The 20785-nt window shown below is 39.4% G+C and overlaps 1 protein-coding gene across 13 annotated transcripts in view; it reads left to right on the top strand.

The window, feature by feature from the left end:
- Positions 1-20785, top strand: part of LOC116593182 — a 151048-nt gene that overhangs the window by 75767 nt on the left and 54496 nt on the right. Inside the window, exons 7-8 of one of the 13 annotated variants that reach the window (XM_032347101.1) lie at positions 13205-13283; positions 14476-15484. The exons of 11 other annotated variants lie outside the window; for them this stretch is intronic. The gene's annotated coding sequence lies outside the window, so the exon portion shown is untranslated. Of the gene's footprint in view, positions 1-13204; positions 13284-14475; positions 15485-20785 lie in introns of those variants that run through there. One more of the 13 variants, XM_032347100.1, reaches the window with a different exon arrangement.

Genomic DNA, 20785 nt, shown 5'->3' on the forward strand with positions numbered 1-20785 from the left:
TACTTTGACAGTTGGTATATAAAGGAAAGGAACTAAACATTTACTTTATCTCTTCAGGAAGGACTGTAGTCTTTCCCTAGTTGAGAAGAGAAAAACTTCCTCCCCACAGAACACTAGATACTGAATTTGATGAAACTTTTGATATTCAACTATTTTTCATTTGCAAAATTTCACCTGGTTCAACCAAATATGGAAAGAAAGAATTAGAAAAGTCAACAACCTCCAGTGAAATAACTGATTCAGATCAGAATCATCAAGGATGCTAAGATGATTACATGAAAAATTATAGGGGTAAAAGAACCTTCCCCTGCTGGTCAAAGGGTCTACCCTAGAATAACTTGCTTATTTAAAATTAAAAACATCCTTTTACATCTCAGTGTTGAGATCTGGCATTAACACTTTAACCAAGTGGTGAAATGTAGCTTTGCTAATGGTAAGATAACCTAACACGTTGCTTCTCCTGATGTGACTATCTCAAATTCACTGCATGGTGAATTTGCCTATGAAGCATTCTAAGCAAAAATGTTTAAGCTGTGTGTGTTGTTTTCCATTTGCTCTTATACGTCTGTCCATTTGATGCCTTTCTTCATTCTGCTCTGTGTCCCTGGAGATGCTCCTCTGTACAATGCATCAGCCAGTCTCCCTCCCATTTGGGCTTCTAATTAGATTTGGCCAGTGGGGAGGCTCTGGGAAAAATCTGAAGGAGGACATAGAGATTTGGCCTACCATCTCACTCCCTGCATGGGTTCCATTTGAGTGGCTCCTGTTGTGGGTCCCACTTCCAAAACTCCAGTTTCCAATCATGCTTTAGGGGAGTTCGACTCCTCTGCTGCCACGTCAGGCCCAGGGTGGTGGTCCCCACAGGCACTAACCCCCCAGTGCTGTTCCATTAGTCAGTCCACTCTGCTGTAAATAGTTCCTTCACTGAACTCCCTTCAGTTAAACCCTTTAAGTGTGCCATCTGCTTCAGGTCAGGACTTGGATTCCGCCTAAATCTAATCAGACCTTCATTTTAAGAAGACAACAAGGCTAGAAAAACAAATTAAACAACACCCCGAGATAACAATCAGACATATCCAGAATTTGGCACTATTTACAAGGCAGTTGGTCTGGTGTCTTCAGAGGTCAATATCACTTTTTCACATAAGAAGGAAAAATCTTTCAGATTAAAATAAGCTAAGGAGACCTAACTACCGAATGTAACATATGAACCTGGTTTGTAAAAATCAGCTACTTTTTCTTAGATGACTAGACTGAATCAGCATATTGAAAAGCCATTTTTTTAAAAAGAAACATTTATTGGGATTTTTGTCATATAAAATTTTAACCAGGTTTTATGCCCCACATACTCTGGAGCTTGAAGTATAATTTACTTGATGTAATATCAAAAGCCAGTTGTGTTGTAATTATAGTCTGAACACAGAAAATGCAGTTTTCTGTCCTTGACAAGGCCCTTTTTGTATATAACATTCTAAAATGAAGACATTTCAAGCTATACAAATTACCTCCAAGTTTTCATGATGTCGGGGAAGATTTTCAGTAGATGTTACCATATTCATGTACCAAATTCTGACCAGTGTTACTCCCTTTAAAAAAATCTTGAAAAAGCTTTCTGTACTTAGAGTTTGCCAAATATTCCTCTATAACGAAACTGCCCTTATTTTAAAAGTTGGTCAAAGACTCCATTAATGAAATTTGATAAATAAACATCAGGATTATAAAAAAATATGTTAGGGGGAGCAATTAGGAACATTTTAATATTAACTGGATTTTAGATGATATTAGAAAATTATTATCAATATTCTTAAATGTGATAAAGGTATTGTGGTTTTTAGCTACATCCTTTTTAAAGAGGAGCATGCTGAAGGAGTTAGGGTGAAATGTTAATAATGGATGTGACTTCCTTTAAAATATATAGCAAAGTATTTAGATAGCTAGATAATACAGGAGAATATCAACCATTGTTATATCTGATGGAGATACGGCATTCATTGTACTACTCTCTCAGCTTTTCATTATGTTTGAAAATTACATAGTCAAATAGTGGAAAACATTGATAAAGAAAACAAAGTTTCTAACACCTGTTCAGAATGATTTCTTCTTTTTCCAAATGTCTATAGCTTTTCTATAGTAGTCCTTTGCTTCGTGTAGAAGCCTGTATAACCAGACTGTCAGCTCACTGGGGCTAAGGACTGAACTCTGTCCTTCTTCATACACTTTACAGAGGCCTGTATAAAAGTTCCATATATTTAAGCCTAACTCTTTATGAAAAACATAGGCATATATGGTCAGAAGTTTTAGTTCTATTTTCATTAGTGTAGGGGAAGGCACAAGAAGTTGCATGGGATGCAGAGAAGGGCAATCCAGACACTTCCTTAAAATTAACAGGGAGTAGGCTTGAGGTCCCTTCCTAGGGGCAATGAAAGGCACAGTGAAGACAGACAGTATGGAGTCTGATTCTTCTCAATGTCATCGAAAGTTTTGCAAACTTAGACAAGCTTTTGGAAGGACTGAGTCCAAAAAAAAAAAAAAAAGATTTGGGTTAGTTCAAACTTATAGTCTACTCAAGCCAGAGAGAAAACCAGGATTAGGTTAAGCCTGAATTCAGAAAAGTTAATATTGAGTGAACTGCTTAACAAGATTTAACTCAATTTAAATTATATGTCAAAACAGAAAAATTAATGTAATTCTCTTCTTGCTTAGCATTTAATCTTTTTATATATGAATTTCTTTATAGAAAAAGCATTATAGAGTTGACACAGGACAATTTTTATTCTTTCGATAGTGCTTGAATAAAGTGAGGTTTTTTGGAACCACTTGGGTAAACTGGCCTAGAACAAATGGAAAATTGATTCTCAGTGATGGCTGTTGTTCTTTCCTCTTCTAGTGAGGTAGTTTTTCACACATCTCAGGCTGTCATATCCCACATGCCCTGTGAACCTGCTGAACCTCCATAATGGGCCAAGGCAGAGAGATAAGCTCTCAGTCAGCTTATTGATGGATAGATGGATGGTGTGTATGTGTCTATGACAAATCCTGCTGGTGCCCTTCCAAAGGCCATCCCTCACCTTATTTTTCTAGCTAAGAGAGTATTGATTTCTCATAGAGTATCAGGTGCCCCACTATGCTTTAGAGGAGTTATCACAATCCTATCCATTTGTCAATCTTGATTGAAACATAGACATGTGACACAATTGGGTCAAGGAGGCAGGGGTAGGGGACCTTCTTTGAGGCTTCTAGAAGCTTCTTTATTCCTCAAAAAAGATGTTTTTGAGAAACAGACCCATTCTGTCTTTAGATATTACTATGTGAGGATATGATACAGTGTTAACCTAATCTCCAAAAACAAAAACGCCTGATTTACAGTGTTTGCTTATTTCCATTTCCATGGTGAAAACTCCCTCATAATGGCTGCTTTCAGGCTACCTATAGCTCAGCAAGTGGCTGGCAAACTTAGCAATTGGCTCTCAGGAGCCAACTCCAGCCTACCGCTGATTGTTTTGAGCTGCTCTATCCACCTTATGAAAGGAATAGGTAGGAATGGTAGAACAGAAAGACAGGAGACTCTAGGTCTTTAATGACACCTCGAACCACAGAATTAGCCAAGCCTGGAATCTTCCCATCCCTTGACTTCTCGTTATGTAAGTTAATGTGCTTACTGTTTAAAGCAAGTTGAATTGGTATTTGTGTGTGGGCTTGACCTATCTGATACAGATGTCCATGGGGTCCCATCTAGTGGAAGGCTGGGAGCACAGCAGGGGCAAAACTGAGCAATGGATCATGGAAACACTAATTCAATTGATGGTCAGGAAGATCAGGTCTTGGGGAGGGAGGGTATCTGGGTTGAAACAGTACTCTGGCCAGTTGCTGGGAGGAACAGGGTGGTGGCTGAGGGCCAGCTGCTCTGTCAATGCCCTTGCCAAGGAGGCTGAAGTTCAGGGCAATGATCCAGCAAGAGCAGGCACTGGAGTGCCAGTCAAGAAGCCAGGCAGAAGTCCAGGCCTGGAAAGGGCTGTCCTGTCAGGTGCTGCACAGCACAGTGCTTTTGGCCCAGGAGAAAGGGGAGGCCTGGGAAGAAGGGGCAAGCACAGAGAGAGGCAGTAGTACAATTCCACAGTTTTGGCTACTGAAGGGTGGGGAAACGTGCAGCAAGGCAGAGTCAGGCTCTGGACAGCTGAGGCTGAAGGTTGGGGTTTTTCAGTAACTGCCATGAATCAGGCTGAGAAATGCAGAAGGAACCAGAATGTTCCCCAAAGCTGCCTCAGCACATTTTCTTGGTGACATTAAAGAAATGCTGCTGACATTCCTTCCTAGACCTTGAAAAGGGGCATCCCCACTCTACATATTGTTGAGATGTCTAGTGTCTTTGTAATTCCCCACTATGACTTATGTTTAGACTTATCCTTGTCTGGGGGAAATTTGTTTGCCTGCCTGTGGCAGAAGCAGTTTCATTCGCATTGTGTAATGTCCCTCACTTAAATATGGTGTCTCTTAGTATTCATGTGCTCCTTTTCTTTATTTCCTTTTCCCATCCATCTAATCTATCCATGGGCTTGTTCTCCTTCAGACCGATCCCATTCATTGATGGACTTTTATAACTGACTTGTGTGGAGGAAGCAGGCTCAGAAAGAATGAAATGAAACCTGCTTTATCAACAGCATTCTCTGGAGATTTTCAGAACATTATCTTCCTCTCTGATTTAGCTGGTAAGCCAATGGGCAGGAAACTTGGCTTCCTTTGTTCTTCGCTATTGTGGGAAGTCAGGGTTAGTCATTTTAATTTTATTCAGCGGGGTGAGTTCTCTGACAATGTCATTATCAGAGAGTAATCAAAGATGGGATCCAATAGGAGAGAAAATCTTCAAAAGTAAAGTTCTGCCAAGTTCATGTCTGCTTCGTAAAATTTGGCTTGTTTAAGGAGCTCCTCACAGGTAAGTGGGATGTTTCAGAGAGTAAATAAAAGGAATACTTTTCTGCAATGTAAAACCCACCATGAGCAAACCAAAAGACAATTATAAAAAGGGGAAACATTTGTTACTCATTTAATAGAGAGGAGCTGATCCTATATAAAAAGCTCCCACAAATCAGTAAAGACCAACAGCCCAACAAAATGCATAAATAGAAAGTCCAAGCGTGCCTGGGTGGCTCAGTCATTTAAGCATCTGCCTTCGGGTCAGGTCAGAATCCCAGGGTCCTGGAATCGAGTCCCACATCGGGCTCCTTGCTCAGCGGAGAGCCTGCTTCTCCCCGTGTCTGCTGCTCCCCTTGCTTGTGCTCTCTCTCTCTCTGTCTCTGACAAGTAAATAAATAAAATCTTAAAAAAAGGAAGTTCATAAAAAGGGAATACAAATGTTTCTTTAAGATATTAAAAGATAGCTAGCTTCATAATAAGAGAAATAAGTTAAATTTATATCAACACTCATTTTTCATGTAATAGATTGACAATGATAAAAAAATGAACAACATTGGGGAGGGTATGTGCTATGGTGAGTGCTGTGAAATGTGTAGGCCTGATGATGCACAGACCTATACCCCTGGGGCAAATAATACAATATATGTTAATAAAAATAATTAATAAAAAATTTAAAAACTAGAGAGGAGAAGGGAGTTGGGGGAAATTGGAAGGGGAGGTGAACCATGAGAGACTATGGACTCTGAAAAACAATCTGAGGGGTTTGAAGGGGCGGGGGGGTGGGAGTTTGGGGTACCAGGTGGTGGGTATTATAGAGGGCACGGATTGCATGGAGCACTGGTTGTGGTGAAAAAATAATGAATACTGTTATGCTGAAAATAAATAAAAAAATAAATAAAATAAATAAAAAAATAAAAAGACAAATTCAAAAAAAATTAAAAAAAATAAGCTACAGAAAAGAAAATGAACAACAAACTGTTTGGTAACAGGATGAGGAGACAGGTGCTCTCATAGGTGACTGGTGGGAAAATAAGTCGGTACAACCTTATGAAGGGTAATTTGTAAGCATCCTTCAAAATTAGGTATATCTATATTCCTTAATGAGTCAAAGCCAGTTCTAGGAATCTATCCTACAGATTTATTCATGTATGTAGGTAATAACAAGTTCACAAGTTTATAAATTGTAGCATTGCTTTAATATCAAATGATTGAAAACAATCCAGACATCTATCAATAAGGGAGTATTTAAGTGAATTATAGCATATTTGTATAATGGAATATGATACAGCCATAAAAATGAAGATACTCTTTATGTACTAAATTGAAAGATTTCCCAGAAATTTTGTTAAGTGACAAAAATTAAGGTGCAGCAAACTGAGCAACAGAAGAGGAGAGAAAGAATACTTACACTGGATACGTATGTATTTGCCTGTGTATGTGTCATATACACATGTCTAGAAAGATATGTAAAGAACTGATAATATGCAGTACCATGGTGGTGAGAATTTGGGTGCCTAGGGGATTGGATGGGAGAGAGAATTTTTTTATCTTACTTTGTACTTCTTTTGTTCTTTTTGGAAATGTACTACCAATCCAAATTAGTCAATAAAAACATTTTTAATAAGAGAACTGCTCTGACAGATTAAGTCCGAAATGATCTATGTTCACCTAATCTGGACTATAAACTCAATCTCTCCTGTCAGTCTCCTGCATTATTGAATTTTGTGGCCATCCATCCTCCATTTAATGCATTTCCCCTGCTCCTCCAGGTGCCATGCATCTTTCTTTCTCTATTCTGATATCAGTTTGTCTCTTAGTTTCTCCTGTGGTTGTCAGGTAACAACCCTTCCAGCCAGCTATCACTACATGGACCTCTTTTTGCTGTGTGCCAAATGTGGGGGGAATCTCCTCAATCCTTGCTTCAACATGTCCCCCTCTAAAGAACAGAAAATAAAAGTAATGGTTGGGAGTTACAGAGGAAGCTAGCCATCTTTGTGGGGAACCAGGCCCCTAACAGATCAGGGGTTAGCAACCCATGTCATGTATGTTGCCAATGGTGGATGATGTTATTCTAAGAGATGAAATTGTAGAGAGGGATTACTATACACATGGATGAGCAAGAAGAGTCCATCCTTTGGAGAATGCAGTAGTAAGAATTAGAGGGTTGGGTTCAAATTCTGACTCTGCCTCTTCCTGGTTCTGTGACTTTAGGCACATTTTGTCAGCCTTACTTTTCTCTTTTATAGAATGGGTCCACTAATGGTTAATGTGGTTAAGAGTGCTTGCAGTCCACCAAAATCCATTCTTGTTTTCTTTTATGGTAATGGACATGTATTAGCTGAGTACAGGGCTACTAACTTAATTCTAAGTCTTCCTTACTGTTAGATGTGGACAAGGGACTAATTCCCTGCCAGCAGAATGTGAGAAGTGTTGTGTAGCACATTTAATTCTCCATGCTCTTTCCCTATGAGTTTGAACCCAGAGCACACTGAGCTTGACCATGGAGATGAGGACAAGACCATAGGAGTAATAGAGTAATAACATGGAAAGAACCTGTGTCTCTAAATGAACATGTGGGGCAGAGCTGCCTGCCCACCTGTAACACCTGCCCATTGTTACAATAGAGAGAAATGAACTCTGAATTCTTTAAGCCATTCCATTATTGTTGGGTCCTTTTGTTATGACAGTCTAGTCTTCCCCTAACCAAAGTAGTTTATACTCTATGCTAGTAGTAGAACATTAAACTCAAACTAGGTAAATAAATAAATGGTATATTTGACCCGCACATAGCAGAAAATTTAAGAGGTAGAGAAAACTTTAGGGTTGTTCAGTTCAGTATCCAGTGGTATCATTGATTAATTGATTTATTCCTATTCCTTTGCTCTGCCTTTTGTGGAATCAGCTTTACCCTATGGCTATGGCAATTCCAGACTTCACATTAGCTCACCACACCTTCTAGGAGGAGGCTGAGAGAGAGAGCAAGAGGAAGGAAGGAAGGAAGGAAGGAAGGAAGGAGAAAAGGTAAAAGAAAAGGAAGTAAGGAAGAAAAAAGAAAGAGTACACAAGTACAAATCTTTTCAACATCCCCAGCAAACTTCTTACTGACTCAATTTTGGTCACATGTCTTCTGTGAACTGTGACTAGAGAATGGGCAGATCAACTTAAGTCCCATCCACTCTTCCCACAAATAGCAGCAGGGGGGTCCTGAATAGAAATTGCAATGGTTATCAAGATAAGAAGGACTAGATGTTGGGGAGATACCACCATGTCCACTAAGGGATGTAGGGATTGTTTTTAAGGATTAAATTGAAGAAAATAATATATAGGGGGCCTTGTTAAATTGTGTAACACATCTGGCTCTGGGACATAACACTCCTCTGTGTTCTTGCCACTTCCTACAAGCTTGAACACAGAGTACTTATGCGTAGCACTTAGAAGATGGTCAGTGATTATGAATTTACTTTTCCTTCCTAGATCTAGTTAGCTATTCTGCAAAGCGGCAAGGGGTTAGAGAATATTCCCTTTTCAGGTGTCTTAGGGCTGTGTATTTGCAGGAGCAGGGAAACAGGATTGTGATGTGCTCAAAGAAACTGCCTCTCTGTTTCAAGATATTTGTCACTATAGCAACTATGGTGGGAGTGACCCAAGAGTGGCATCACCACCTCATATTCAGAACAAATACCAGAAAGCTCGAAATCACCCTTTCTTTTTTTTTTTTTTTTTAAGAGTCTTCTTTTTTAAAAAAATTATTTAAATTCAATTAGCCAACATATAATACACAATTTGTTTTAGATGTAGTGTTCAATAATTTATCAGTTGCATAAAACATCCAGTGCTCATCATATCCCATGCCCTCCTTAATGCCCATCAACTAGTTGCTCCAACCCCCCACCCACCTCCCCTCCAGCAACCCTCAGTTTGTTTCCTATAGTCAAGAGTCTCTCATGATTTTTTTCCCCCTCTCTGAGGACTTCCCATTCACTTTTCCTCCTTTCCCCTGTTTCTTATATTCCACATAGGAATGAAACCATATGATAATTGTCTTTCTCTGACTGACTTATTTTGCTCAAAAGAAAACCAAAGCTGGTGGCATAACAATGCCAGACCTCAAGCTATATTACAAAGTTGTAATCATCAAGACAGTAAGGTATTGGCATAAAAACAGACAGATAGGTCAATGGAACAGAATAGAGAACCCAGAAATGGATCCTCAACTCTATGGTCAACTAATCTTTGACAAAGCAGGAAAGAATATCCAATGGGAAAAAGATAGTCTCTTCAATAAGTGGTGCTGTGAAAACTGAACAGTCACATGTCGAAGAATGAAACTGGGCTATTTTCTTACACCATACACAAAGATAACCTCAAAATGGATGAAAGACCTAAATATGAGACAGGGATCCATCAAAATCCTAGAGGCAGCAACCTCTTCCACCTCAGCCACAGCAACTTTTTGCTAGACACGTCTCCAAAGTCAAGGGAAACAAAAGCAAAATGATCTATTGGGACTTCATCAAGATAAAAAGCTTCCGCATGGTAAAAGAAACAGTCAACAAGACACCACCCTTTCAAAGGTTCTATTGTTGGAACTAGATGCTCACTGATCCATCAATTTATAAAGACATAGGTTTGAGATTCCAGAAGGCGCTGCCTGTGCAGTATCTGATGTTACTCATGCTGCTTGAGGCAGGCTATGGTTGAGAAATGTACTTGGGCCATTTTGTTGGTTTTTCTGCCTCTATTCACTTGCTAGAGGCTGTATAATGAAAAGATTCTGGGCTTGCGTCTGAACCCTGCTTTATCATCACTGTGTGATCTTATGAAAGTAATTCAATTCTTTATGCCTTTCAGTGTTGTAAAATTCAAAGAAATGATGTATTTGAGAGCACTGTGTAAATAGAAAAGAAAATTTAAATAAAAGCAAACATAATAATGTAAGTACTTTGCTGGTGCATAAGTTTCTTCTTACTAAGGACCGACCTACCTGGGACTTGAGGAACAAAATTGCTGAAGAGAGAACCGGCCAAGTGGGATGTTTTTCTTCATAATGAGAGGATAGGGCTATGTTTAATGAACAATTATGTATTGACTGCCTAGGTGTGTCTGTTTTGGTATTTTACATGTTAGCTAACATAATGCTTTTAACAATTCTATGAGGTAAATATTATTATACTAATTTACAGATGAAGTGACCCAGCGTGAGAGTGATGAAGTGATAGGACCAATGTCCCACTTTTAGGAAGTGGCAGGTCAGGATTTGAGAGTCAAGTCTACTTAACCACCAAGGCAAGTGAGGCTACCAGCTGATTCAAGTAGGAAAGAAGTGACCACCCAGGGTGCTCTACCTAGGTGGGCCAGCTTTTAAGACAAGGATACGCTCACTGGGGGCTCCTGATAACTCTCTCATTTGCCTGTGCATCCTGTGAACCCACAAACGGTTTCTGAGTCTCTCTCATGTAATAGGCACTGTGCTAGATTTGGAATAAAATAGTGAAGAAACCCAGTTCCTAAGAGGTTCGAGAAACACTGGTGCAGCAGAATAGCATGTCAGACTTCCCATTTATCCTCAGTTCAATTCTGTTAGGGAAATTATTTCTATTGCTTGGCCAATATTAAAGTTTTAAACATTATAGTTGTGCAGAAATGATCCGCTTACGCTGCTTCCTGCCGGAGAATGCCGTAAGTCCGTAATAACTGAAGATCATATAACCCAATGATTTCGTTTCAGAGGCAACTGCACAATGGTTTTGAAACAGTAATAATTGCCCATTGCTCTTGGGATTATCTTATTGTCTGGCAGTGGTTATGAAGACAGTGGGGTTTTAAGAGGCCATTCAATAAGCGCGACAGAAGGCACTGTTTTATTTTTCTCTGAATGACTCTCCAAGTGAGAATCTAATTCAGAGCTCAAAAGGGTCTGAAAGAACTTCTGTGATTAACTCAAGGTCCTTAAGGCTGAAAGGAGACAGAGTTCTAAACAACGCAGAAAACTAAAGGTGTGGCTCCTCTCTAAGTGGAGTGTTGTTTGCTTTCAGAGACCCTGAATAAAATGGATAAGCTGGATGAGATCCACAACTGAAGTAGCCACTGACATGATGTTTTGTGTCTTAATTTAAAGGAGCTATCACCCCCTTCTTTGCAAGGTATCCTGAGGATAAGCATCCCAGTCTGAAAAGAGCTCTACAGTTTTACCTGTCCACAGTAACATCATTTGATGAAAGTTTCTTTGAGGGGGAAAACCATTCTTCCCTAAGTACCTACTAAGGACCAGACATGTTACGTATTTTGCTCATTTAATGCTCACCACAACCCCGTGAGTTGTTTTTCACTACCTCACTCATTACCCCTTGCTCACGCATCAATTCATTCAACAAGTATTTACTGAGTGCCTACTATGTGCCAGGCACATTTTAGCTGTTGGGGATGTAGCAGTATGCAAAATCTGTGAATGTCCTTGCCCCCATGGAGATTTTTATCTTAGCAGGTGGAAACAGAACTAAACAAACAAACAAATATATAATATGTGAGGCTTTGGAACACTACAGAGAAAGTAATGGGGGTAAGGAGGTGGCAAGGATAGGAGGAATTTGTAGATTTATACAGCATGGTCATTTTATTACGTACATGTTGCTGAATAACAAATTACTCCAAATGTTATAGCTTAAAACTACAAACATTTATTATCTTATAGTTTTTTTAAGTCAGGAACCTGGGTGTGGCTTAGCTAATGTCTCTGCTTCAAGGACTCCTAGGAGGTTGCGTTCAGTGTGTGGCTGGAACAGTTGTCAGATTCAGTTTGTTTCAGGCTGTTATACTGAGTATCTCCATTCCTTGCTGGGGATTGCCTAGAGGACTTTCTCAAGTCTCTGCTATGTGGGCCTCTATATATGGCAACTCACAATATGGCAGTTGGCCTCCCTCAGAGGAAGCATGCAAGAGAGCAAGAGACTATGTTTAAAATGGAAGTGACAGCCTTTCTGTAACTCTCAGCCCATTACCACTATCTAATCCTATTCACTAGAAGCAAGTTACTAAATTTAAGTGTTGAGGATTATATAAGGGTATGATTACCGGCAGGTGGGGATCCCTGGGGATATCCTAGAAACTGCCTATTACAGTTAGGGAGTCCTCGCTAATAGGATGACATCTGAGACACCTAAGGAAGTGAGGTAGCAGGCATGTGACTATCCAGGAGAAAAACGTTTTAGGCAGGGAAACAACTAGTGTATAGGTTGAGGGAAAGGGGGAAATGGCACAAACTGAGGCCAGAGAGAAAGCACTGGATGAAATAATACAGCTTATGTGGGTCATTGTGAGGAATTTGGACTCTCCTTTGAGATGGGAAGGCTTCTGAGCAGAGGAGTGTGAAGACTTGAGTTGTGTTTTAAGAGGCTCACTCTGGTTGCTGTGTGGAGTACAGAGTAGGGGAACAGGCATGAATAAAAGCAATTGGACCAGCTAGAAGGCTATGGTACGAACCCAGTTGAGTCATGATCATGGCTTAGACCAGGATGATAGGATTGGAAATGGCATGAAGTGATTGGACTTTGGATATATTTTCTAGTAGAGCTGATTGGATTTGCTGATCGTTTAGATGTGGATTGTGAAGAAACGGAGGAATCAGTGGTGACTCAAAGGTTTTTGGATTTAGCAACTGGAAGGAAAGAGTTACCCTTTATTAAGCTGAAAAATATTGATGGAGGAGCAGGTTCTAAGAGGAGAAGTATAAGGGGTTTTGTACATGTTAATGTATTCAAATTAGACATCTAAGTGGAGGTGCTGAATTGGCAACTGGATACCTAAGTCTGGAGCTCGGGAGAGTGGAGTGGACTACAAATACAACTTTGGGAATTCTAAGCTGCAACAGGGTATATGAAAACAGGGGAGTGGATGAAAATACTGAAGAAATGAGTGTAGGGGAACCTGAGTGGTTCAGTGGGTTAAGCCTCTGCCTTCGGCTCCTGTCATGATCTCAGGGTCCTAGGATCGAGCCCCGTATCGGGCTCTCTGCTCAGCAGGGAGCCTGCTTCCCCCCACCCCTCCCCGCCGCTCTCTGCCTACTTGTGATTTCTCTATAAAATAAATTTTTAAAAAAATGAGTATAGACTCAGAAGTGGAAATCCTGAGGCACTCCAAGGTCTAGAAATGAGGAAAATGAGGTCAGCAAGTGAGATTGAGAAAGAGAAAGAGTACCTAGGAAGGGAGAAGGAGAACCAGAAGAGATTAGTGCCATAGAATCAGATGAAGAGTGTTTCAAGGTGAAGTGATCAACTGTGTCAAATCCTGTCAATAGGTCAAACAAGATGACGACTGAATGAAGCATGGATTTGGCAACATGGAAGGCACTGGTGGGATGGGAGAATGCCGGGAAAGTAAGTGGAGAAGGTGGAAACAGACCCTTATGAGGAATTGATGTGTTTTGAAAATTGGTTTAGAACCACTTGCAGCAAGCCCTCCTGTGGGGTTTTAGCAGGTTTGGGGCGTCTCACTTCAGAATCTCAGAGGTTGGTACCCTGTGATCTTTATATTTCACAAATCCCACAGGTGATTTTGAGGCACATTAAAATTTGAGAAACAATGTCTTTCTCTATGTACTTTATCTTACATGTAGTACAGTCACTATTAAAGATATTTTAAGTATGTTCTGTTTGTGTAACCCAAACGAATATTTTGTGGATGATCATTTGTCCCAGAGGCATTCCTATAGTTCCCTTAGCCTTTTTATTTCCTGAAGCTTTTAAGAAAACCTGGACAAATAAATTCTATAACCCCAAAGAATAGCAATAGGTAAATAACTCCCTTTCATAATGGTTCTGAGGAAACTCACAAATTTTGAAATCTTCAAAATCAGCATGCTACTATCACAAGGGCTCTGGTAAAGGAAAGACAAAGTTCTTGCAGATTCAGAAAGAATTTAATATTTTGTGGATCACTGAAGCACTTAATTTACTGAGCTTCTCAGCTGAGAAAGATGGAGAAACTGTTCTAGTTAGGTCTATTTGGAGGACTTAGGGCCCCTGGGCTGCCTTTATCACTAGAGCAAAGGCTGCAATGTTCAGCAGGATCTGGGGCTTGTTCTTTTTCACCCCGAGACTTTGGCCCTAGGACCAGATAGGTTTCAGAGAGAACCATGCAGTATAGGAAGAACAGAGGCAGTAGGAGTTTAAACTTAAGTTTCCCTGCTGTGTGCTGAATAGAAGAGAGCACTCAAAGGATTGAGGCCTTGAGAGGAGGGAGTTCTAAACTGTTGTTCCTTCTCTCCTCAATTCCCTTTTCTTTTCTTACTGTCCCTTTCCAGGGCCTGCAGACTAGTGTCCACGTTCTCACCCTTTTCACAAGAGGATTTTCTCCCTTGGTTCTTTCTCATACCTTGTAAACTTCCAGAAACTTGACACCAAGGGAGTCTCATTGCTTAGGCATTTTGGCTCCAGAAGGGAATGGGATAAGGTAAAATCTTACCTGTTAATGAAGGCTCCAATTCCAATATTCCCTTTAGTGAGAGCTGCTACTGATTTCCTACCTAATTTACTTAAGGAGCAAGAGAAACTGACTTTTTTCTTACAGGTACACCAACACAGCTAACAGGGGTATATAGAAATTATATTCCAGTTACTTTTATGTGTATTTATGTGGCCAAGGGAATTTAAAATATAGAGGAGAGTAATGAAAAACATTCTGAGAACAGTGCTTGTAAATTGCGGGTATGTGTTTAAAGTTCCCCAAAATGACTGAAATGGGTCAAACAATGGTGTAAACAGACAAAAATAAACACACAAATGTAACAGAAAATTCCAGCAACATCTGTTAACCCAGCAGCTCCTGGACAAACAATAGTTACCCACCACCCTAAAATCATAACTGAAAGAAGTTGAGGGAGATAAAGGCCAGAGAGGGTTGCTAGTGAGCTTGCAAATGTTCTGTGAAGACAGAGGACAAGCACCATCAAAATCCCAAGACTAGAAGATGGACAAAAACAGGACTTTCCCAAGGATGTCTTCACAAGAAAAGACAGCTGCCTCCTAAGCAGAACAACTAACTACAGCATCTTCTCTATGAGAACTGGCAGCCCTAGCAGGCAGGCAATGAATGGCAACATCTGGAGTGGTAGTCACATGGGAGTCCATGTGCATCATTCCTCAGAGCAAGTGCATATTTAGACTGGAATTCTGCATCATCTGTAATTTGTGTCAACTTTTTCACTTCAGTTTTGGGGAATGCCCTTTTCCCATAACACTTGTGGTTCTCCTGTTGGGAGACTCTCCAGGAAGAGTTGTGGTCTTTGCGATTGATCTTATTAGTGTGTGATGTCACAATCGAAGGTGTTAGTGGATAGTTTGTAATATGAACTGCCCTTTTTCTTTGCATATTTGTGCCTGTGTGTCTCTTTAAGTCAAAATGCAAATCTATGTAAAACAATTTGTGGGTTAACATCACTTAGGTGCTTAAAAATAACAAACAGGACTAAAACAGTGGTTTGAAGTCTAGGCTGATCTCTTTGCCTGATAATCACTCCATGTGTTTTTATTAAATGAGAGCATTAGTTTCTTTTAATAATATATGTGTTGCTGGAGTGGATGGGGTTGGGAGGGATGGGGTGGCTGGGTGATGGACATTGGGGAGGGTATGTGCTATGGTAAGCATGTGAATTGTGTAAGACTGGTGAATCACAGACCTGTAACCTAAATTAGATAATATATGTTAATAGTATGTTATTATATGTTAATAATAATTAATTAAAAAGTAATATATGTGTTAAAAAACATACAAAATTCTAATCTTTTCTTTCTTTGGGAGTAGATTTGTCAAATGTTTCCCAAATGTACTTCTTTCTCTTAAAAGATGCATCAGTGACTCTAAACAGACAGTAATTGTTGCATAATTAATGCATAGCAGGTGGACCCAGCAATTTCAGTTTGGAATCTCTGTTTCTTAATCCTTTAACTGCCTTGCCCTGTCAGACTCCCACCACATCTCCCATGGTGCCAAGAACTTCCCTCGACACCTGTAAGTAGCGCGGTGGACACAATTTAGTTTGCTTTGGAGGACAGCTCTTAAATTAACTGCAAAGGGGGAAGACAGCACTCTCTGCTGAATATATATATGTGCACGTGTGCAAACATACACCTCAAACCTCATTCTGAAAGCCCTTTGTTACCTGTTCAGTTCAATACACCTTCTTGAACATTCTGCATCCTCATTCTAACACCTGCTTGTTAATTCCATTCAATTTTCAGTTAGTCTCTAGCAAGTGAAGGCAACCCACTCAAATGATATAAAAGGACTTTTCTTTTTCTTTCTTTCTTTTTTTTTTTTTTTTTTTGCCTCTGATCCTTTTGCTAACACTAATCACATACCTACCATATGCTTTCCAAGATACTGGTTCCCTTCCTACTGTTAACTTCTCTTGTGTATCAACTGAAGTCCAGTTTCCTTTGTTTGGTCCAGACAAAACCGCAGGGTAGGGGTGTGATGATATGGAGTGAGTATCTGAAAGCAACACTGTTTGCTTCCCGCGAAGTGTCCCTTCATGTGTGCATGCAGACAGTGAGAGAGAGGCTCCACCAGGGCATTATCAGTCATCTGGCTCTTTTCAGGTGTGGCAGGCCTTCTTCATCCCAGTTGAAGGGTGTCCTGAGGTTGTCTCAATTTTATTTCTTCTTAAGCTTTCTTCTTTTTTAAATCTCCTTCTAACAGCTATTTAAAATTTGAAGTTACAAATAAAAGACCCAGTTTTGCTCTCTTCCCAACTAGCTGTGAAACCTTGGGCAAATCATACAACTGCTCAAACCCTCAATTTTTTCATCTGTTAAAAGAGAACTAGATCCAACCAGTTCTAATGATCCTTCTAGTGCTGATGTTCTCTGAGTCAAGAGGTAAAATGTCTCAGGAGAAAGATCTGGGCTGCCTGCCTCAGAGCTTGCCTTCACTCAGCAGTACAATAAGAGCATTGTCTGCCCCAAATAGCTACCAGTTATTGAGTACCTACTGTATGTTTGCACTTTATTAGATATTCATGTACACAGCATTTCATTTAATTCCCATAGCAACTCCAGGATGATGATGATGATGATGATGATGATGATGATTACTACCAAACCTGTCTTATGATGAAGATGCTAGGTCTCAGAAAGTTTAAGTCCCTCTTTCAAGATCATAGGGTAATTGGCATGGCTGGAGTTAACTGGCCACCAAGCACGTTTGCAATCATTCTGCTACCCTATTTCCCAGTTCACTTGCTTTATGATATTGCCTGCCAATGTCCAAAACCAGCTTATGGATGTCTCCTTGGAATCAGAAGGTCTGGGATCCAGTCTTGGCTCTATTGTGTTCTGGGTCTTCAGCCAAATGGTGTAAATTTTTTGAGCCTCAGTTTGCTCCTCACTAAATGAAGTAAATAATAGCTATGTCAGCATCATGGTGAAAATGGAAAAATAATGATGCATGTCAGCAGTTACCTGGCTCCCTATCTTGCTTCTCTGTAGAATGACCATCACTTAACCACTATCTGTAGGCTCATCCACAGCCTAGGCTTCAGGACTAATCCTTCTGCCATGGAAAGGATTTAAAGATCTTTAGTTAAATGTAGAAGAAGAGTCAACATCAACCATGGTTCCTGTTGGTCCTCATGAAGCAACATGAAGTAATAAGTGAACCTCTACACTGACTGCAGATGGTAGTTGTTCAGATGGGCCCTGCGACCTACTGCCTGTATTTTAATCTCAGCTCTGCCCTTACTAATGACCTTGGGCAAATGACTTCATCTTTCTATGGCTCAGTTTTCTCATTTGTAAAATAGGAAGCATAATAGTAGCTATTTCAGAGGGTTGTTGTAAAGATTTAGTAAATTTACAAATAAAAGTACATATAATAGTACCTGGCAAATCGTGTTCAGAACTTAGCTGATTTATGCTTGATAAGATTATACATAAATGACATCAATTATATACTTTTATCATTATTATCACCATCACTATTTAGGTCCCTGCTTGGTTGCCTCAGGTCCTTCTTGGAAAATTTCTCCAGTCTCACTGGGGCTACAGCTCTCATTACAATAATGCACTAGGGCAGGACTCCAGTGACTGGGCCCCTTACATGAGGTGAGGGATTGCAATTTGCTCAAGACATCCTTGGTGTTGGCTGCCCTCCCACATCTATGGTGTTCCCCAAGGTGGTGTCCTGGTGGTATGTATTGTTTCGTGATGGTGTAGGCTACTTGTGTAGACCACCTGTTCCCTGGAGCCCATGTTCTGTTCTCTGATGCACCTTTAACCAGTGCTTGTGTCTTGGGCTTGCTCATTAGCTCTTGAGCTGGTATAGTGTGTGTGTTCAGAAATTATCACCTTAGGTTGACACAACCTTATAAAATAACTTTGTAAAACATCATACACACAAAATGGGTATGAATCTTAGAACAGAACTCAAGTGGGCAAGAGTTATCACATTTCTCTATTATTTTTGGTAGCAGCTTTGTTGAGATATAATTCACATACCATATACTTCACTCATTTAAAATATAAAATTAAGCATTTTTTTGGTGTATTCGCCAAAAATACAACTATCACCACAATCAATTATAGAACATTTTAATTACCACCCTCCCCAAACCTTACTGTTTAGTAGTTACCTCTTCTTTCCCTTAGCAACCACTGATCTACTTTTCATCTCTAGATTGCCTATTCTAGATATTTCCTATAAATGGAATCATACAATATGTAGCCTTTTGTGACTGACTCTTTTCATTTAGGCCAATGTTTTTAAGGTTGATCCATGTCATAACATCTATCAACACTTCATTCTTTTTATTGCCAATAATATTCATAATTCTCTATTTTTAACTCAGTAGTTAACTTTGACTCTCTCCCCACATTCCAAAGGGCTGGTGAGCAATTGAAGTTATTCTTAGAACTTCCCATTGGAGGTTCTATGTCAAGGTTCTCATTTGGAACCTATATCAAGGTTCCAAACACTCAAGCAGAGTTGAAACATCTCAGACGCCCAGTAAGGCATCGGCTACCTGACAACATAAGATACTGTTAAGATGCCATTTTCTCTCCCTCTGTAGTTAAGGGCCTGTTCTCTACCGATTTTGTGCCACCTTTGGAATATGGGAATGACTCTCTTGGTTGGGGAGGCCTGGGCTAATGTTCCACCTCTTGGTGCACTAATGACCAATTTCTCTAAAGTCCTGCTGTGTCCCTTGGGCAGTGATAGGGAGAAAGCTAGGGCACAGGACCCCAGAACCTTGATTCCTCCCCAAGAAGGGGAGACTTTCATTTTAGACAGGGGTAGTCCTCTTCAGATTTAACTGAATTCTTCTTAATTCCCTTAGGATTTTGAAATCAAAGCTCAGGAATTCCCACCTCAAACTTTCGCCAAGGCAAGGGAGCACAGAGCCTGGTACTCACATGGAAGGGCTGCTCAGAGAGGCAAACCAAAGGAGAAACACAAATTAATCTAAAGAAGTTAGCTTGTGAGCTAGAAAAAGAAGAACAAACAAAGCCCAAAATTAGCAGGAGGAAGGAAATAATAAAGATTAGAGTAGAAATAACTGAAACAGAGGCTAAAAAACCAATAGAACAGATCAATATAACCAGAAGTTGGTTCTTTGAAAAGATTAACAAAATTGATAAATCTTTAGCCAAACTCATCCAAAAAATAAAAGGAGAGAGAAGACTTAAATAAAATCAGAAATGAAAGAGCAGAAATAAAGGCAACACAGAAATTCAAAGGATTATAAGAATATGAAAAATTATATGTCACCAAATTGGACAACCTAGAAGAAATGGATAACTTCCTAGAAACATATAACCTCCTAAAACTGAATCAGGAAAAAAGTAGAAAATTTGAACAGATCAATTGTTAGCAATGAAATTGAATTAGTAATCAAAAATCTCCCCAAAAAACCAAAGTCCAGGACCAGATGGCTTCACAGGTGAATTTTTCCAAACATTTAATGAAGAGTTAATATTTATTCTTCTCACACTATTCCAAAAAATAGAAGAGGAAGAAAAGCTTCCAAATTCATCATATGAGGCCAGCATATGAGGCCCTGATAACAAAACCAGATAAAGAGACTATCAGAAAAGGAAATTACAGGCCAATATCTCTGATGAACATAGATGTAAAAATCCTCAACAAAATATTAGCAAATTGAATCCAACAATACATTAAAAAAATCATTCACCATGACCAAGTGGGATTTATTCCTGGGATACAGGGATGATTCAATATTTGCAGGCCAATCAACATGATACATCACATAAACAAGAGAAAGGATAAATAGCATATGATCATTTCAGTAGACACAGATAAAACTTTTGACAAAGTACAACATCCATTCATGATAAAAACTCTCAGCAAAGTAGGTTTAGAGGGAACATACCTCAACATAATAAAGGCCATATATGAAAAACTCATAGCTAACATCATACTCAGTGGTGAAAAACCATTGAGAGTTTTTCCTTTAAAAAATCTGGAACAAGACTGAGAGTTTAAAATGGAGACTTTTTCCTTTAAAATCAGAAATAAGACAAGGATGTTCACTCTTACCACTTTTATTCAACATAGTACTAGAAGTCCTAACCATAGCAGTCTGACAAGAAAAATAAAAGGCAGCCAAAAGAACAAAACTTTCACTAGTTGAGATGACATGATACTATATATAGAAAACCCTAAATTCTACCAAAAAAAAAAACCCCAAAACAAAAAAAAACCCAAACAAACCCTACTCTCACTGATAAATGAATTCAGTAAAGTTGCAGGATACAAAATCAATATACAGAAATCTGTTGCATTTCTATACATTAATAATAAAGTAGCAGAAACAGAAATTAAGAAAATCCCATTTATAATTGTACCAAAAATAATAAAATAC

The sequence above is a fragment of the Mustela erminea genome, chromosome 6 (assembly GCF_009829155.1).
Source record: "Mustela erminea isolate mMusErm1 chromosome 6, mMusErm1.Pri, whole genome shotgun sequence".
Classification (NCBI taxonomy): Eukaryota; Metazoa; Chordata; class Mammalia; order Carnivora; family Mustelidae; genus Mustela; species Mustela erminea.